Source organism: Monodon monoceros, unplaced genomic scaffold (genome assembly GCF_005190385.1).
Source record: "Monodon monoceros isolate NGI ecotype Baffin Bay Population unplaced genomic scaffold, NGI_Narwhal_1 Super_Scaffold_13, whole genome shotgun sequence".
Classification (NCBI taxonomy): Eukaryota; Metazoa; Chordata; class Mammalia; order Artiodactyla; family Monodontidae; genus Monodon; species Monodon monoceros.
In genome coordinates, this window is record NW_021703769.1 from 31,166,905 (window position 1) to 31,171,319 (window position 4,415).

General features: G+C 39.8%; 1 pseudogene; it reads right to left on the minus strand.

Moving 5' to 3' along the window:
• Positions 1–3,435: 3,435 nt before the first annotated feature.
• On the minus strand, positions 3,436–3,590 carry LOC114893712 (annotated as a pseudogene).
• Between the last annotated feature and the right edge of the window lie 825 nt (positions 3,591–4,415).

Sequence of the window (4,415 nt, forward strand, 5' to 3'; positions counted from 1 at the left end):
TCATTCTATGAAGCCACCATCACCCTGATACCAAAACAAGACAAAGATGTCACAAAAAAAGAAAATTACAGACCAATATCACTGATGAACATAGATGCAAAAATCCTCAACAAAATACTAGCAAACAGAATCCAACAGCATATTAAAAGGATCATACACCATGATCAAGTGGGGTTTATTACATGAATGCAAGGACTCTTCAATATACCCAAATCTATCAATGTGATACACCATATTAACAAACTGAAGGATAAAAAACGTATGATCATCTCAATAGATGAAGAAAAAGCTTTCAACAAAATTCAACACCATTTATGATAAAAACTCTCCAGAAAGCAGGCATAGAGGGAACTTACCTCAACATAATAAAGGCCATATATGACAAACCCACAGTCAACATTGTTCTCAATGGTGAAAAACTGAAACCATTTCCTCTAAAATCGGAACAAGACAAGAATGCCCACTCTCACTACTGTTATTCAACATAGTTTTGGAAGTTTTAGCCACAGCAATCAGAGAAGAAAAAGAAATAAAAGGAATTCAAATCAGAAAAGAAGAGGTAAAGCGGTCACTGTATGCAGATGACATGATAATATACATAGAGAATCCTAAAGATGCTACCAGAAAACTATTAGAGCTAATCAATGAATTTGGTAAAGTAGCAGGATACAGAATTAATGCACAGAAATCTCTTGCATTCCTATACACTAACGATGAAAAATCTGAAAGAGAAATTGAAGGAACACTCACATTTACCACTGCAACAAAAAGAATAAAATACCTAGCAATAAACCTACCTAAGCAGACAAATGACCTGTATGCAGACAACTATAAGACAATGATGACAGAAATTAAAGATGATACAAACAGATGGAGAGATATACCATGTTCTTGGACTGGAAGAATCAACATTGTGAAAATGACTCTACTACCCAAAGCAATCTACAGATTCAGTGCAATCCCTGTCAAACTACCAATGGCATTTTTCACAGAACTAGAATGAAAAATTGCACAATTTGTATGGAAACACAAAATACCCTAATAGCCAAAGCAATCTTGAGAACAAAAAACGGAGGTGGAAGAATCAGATGCCCCGACTTCAGACTATACTACAAAGCTACAGTAATCAAGACAGTATGATACTGGCACAAAAACAGAAATATAGATCAATGGAACAGGATAGAAAGCCCAGAGATAAATGCACACACATATGGTCACCTTACCTTAGATAAAGGAGGCAAGAATATACAATGGAGAAAAGACAGCCTCTTCAATAAGTGGTGCTGGGAAAACTGGACAGCTACATGTAAAAGAATGAAATTAGAACACTTCCTGACACCATACACAAAAATGAACTCAAAATTAATTAAAGACCTAAATGTAAGGCCAGACACTATAAAACTCTTAGAGGAAAACATGGGAAGAACACTCTTTGACATAAATCACAGCAAGATTCTTTTTGACCCACCTCCTAGAGAAATGGAAATAAAAATAAACAAATGGGACCTAATGAAACTTAAAAGCTTTTGCAAAGCAAAGGAAACTACAAACAAGATGAAAATACAACTCAGAATGGGAAAAAATATTTGCAAACGAATCAATGGACAAAGATTAATCTCCAAAATATTATAAATAGCTCATACAGCTCAATATTAAATAAACAAACAGGGACTTCCCTGATGGCCCAATGGTTAAGAATCCACCTGCCAATGTAGGGGACACGGGTTCTAGCCATGTTCCAGGAAGATCCCACATGCCATGGAGCAACTAAGCAACTAAGACCATGGGCCACAACCACTGAGTCCACGTGCCGCAACTACTGAAGCCCATGCACCTAGAGCCCATGTTCCACAACAAGAGAAGCCACCACAGTGAGAAGCCCGCGACCTCAACAAAGAGTAGCTCCTGCTCGCCATAACTAGAGAAAGCCTGCGTGCAGCAACAAAGACCCAAAGCAGCCAAAAGTAAATAAATAAATTTATTTATTTAAATAAAATAAAAATTAAAAAATAAACAACCCAATCCATAAATAGGCAGAAGATCTAAATAGACATTTCTCCAAAGAAGATGTACAGATTGCCAACAAATACATGAAAGGATGCTCAACATCACTAATCATTAGAGAAATGCAAATCAAAACTACAATGAGGTATCACCTCACACCAGTCAGAATGGCCATCATCAAAAATCTACAAACAATAATTGCTGGAGAGGGTGTGGAGAAAATGGGAACCCTCTTGCACTGTTGGTGGGAATGTAAATTGATACAGCCATTATGGAGAACAGTATGGAAGTTCCTTAAAAAACTAAATTAGAACTACCATATGACCAGCAATCCCACTACTGGGCATATACCCTGAGAAAACCATAATTCAAAAAGAGTCATGCACCACAATGTTCATTGCAGCACTATTTACCATAGCCAGGACATGGAAGCTGCCTAAATGTCCACTGACAGATGAATGGATAAAGAAGATGTGGTACATATATACAATGGAATATTACTCAGGCATAAAAAGAAATGAAATTGAGTTATTTGTAGTGAGGTGGATGGACCTAGAGTCTGTCATACAGAGTGAAGTAAGTCAAAAAGAAAAAAACAAATACTGTGTGCTACCACATATATATGGAATCTGAAAAATAAAAAAAAAATGGTACTGATGAACCTAGTGGCAGGGCAGGAATAAAGACGTAGATATAGAGAATGGACTTGAGGTCATGGCAGGCAGGGGTAAGCTGGGACGAAGTGAGAGAGTAGCACTGACATATATGTACTACCAAGTGTAAAATAGAGAGCTAGTAGGAAGCAGCCACATAGCACAGGGAGGTCAGCTAGGTGCTTTGTGACCACCTAGAGGGTGGGATAGGGAGGGTGGGAGGGAGACACAAGAGGGAGGGGATATGGGGATATATGTATTAATATAGCTGATTCACTTTGTTACATAGCAGAAACTAACACAATATTGTAAAGCAATTATACTCCAATAAAGATGTTAAATAAATAAGTAAAATGACCAACTGGTAACTTAAGATATGGAAATTTGTGCTTTGTGCCTATAGACAATTAGTAAGAGGTTTTAAGTGGTAATAAATAGCATTTCATCATGGTTTAAAAAAAAGTTCTTCATACATTCTGGACACTGGTTATCTGAGTTTTTCACATACATGTACATGTATTGCAAGAGCTGGCCTCAGGCAAAATTGTGAAACTGAAGTTCACATTGACATTTTTTTCCTATATGTAAGACAAAAGGTCTTACATATTTATTACCAAGCCAAAGCACTAGTGCAGAAACACTGACACAAAGAGAAAAATCATTTTCCCAATAAAATACATCCAGCTGTTCAGATAGTGATGTTCTCAGGGTGATATGGTAAGATGTAAGTGACTTTGACACAGCATAAATATGTTTGCCTCCTCATGTGTGGGGCTGCTTATAGACCCCGCTTGGTTCTGCTCCAATGTCTTCTCTCCGAATTTTACCTGTTCTATTATCAGTTTTCATTCTAATACGTTGGGGAATGGGACAGTACTGCTTTTGTTTCTTGGCCAGGAATCACTTGATCCTGCAAGTCTCGTTACAAGACATGGCGAGGAACAAATTCAACCTCACATAAGATGGTGGAGAAGAGAAGAGAGTGCCACATTAGTATTTATGTGTATCTACCAGGTACCAGGTGTTCCTTGCACCATATTTTTCTCACCCTCACACTGCAGGGAGGCATTATTTTCTCTATTTTCATTCTGAGATACCAGAGCCCAGAAAGGTTCAGCAACTTGCTCAATGCTGCACAGTGTTTAGAGTGAAGAGCTAGGATTCAAAGAAATCTGTGTGAATTCTGTCCCTTGAAGAAAGCACACTTAAACTGATGCCTCCCACTTCTCTTTCTCTTCTTTTTTTTTTTTTTTTTCTGCAGTACGCGGGCCTCTCACTGTTGTGGCCTCTCCCGTTGCAGAGCACAGGCTCCGGACGCGCAGGCTCAGCGGCCATGGCTCACAGGCCCAGCCGCTCCGCGGCATGTGGGATCTTCCCAGACCGGGGCACGAACCCGCGTCCCCCGCAACGGCAGGCGGACTCCCAACCACTGCGCCACCAGGGAAGCCCTCTCTTCATTTTTTAAAAAAATTAATTAATTTATTTATTTTTGGCTGTGTTGTGTCTTTGTTACTGTGTGCAGGCTTTCTCTAGTTGCGGTGAGTGAGGGCTACTCTTTGTTGCGGTGCGCAGGCTTCTCATTGCTTGCCTTCTCCTGTTGCGGAGCACGGGCTCTAGGCACGCGAGCTTCAGTAGTTGTGGCTCACGGGCTCTAGAACACAGGCTCTGTAGTTGTGGCGCACAAGCTTAGTTGCTCCTCGACATGTGGGATCTTCCTGGACCAGGGCTCAAATCTGTGTCTCCTGCACTGACAGGAGG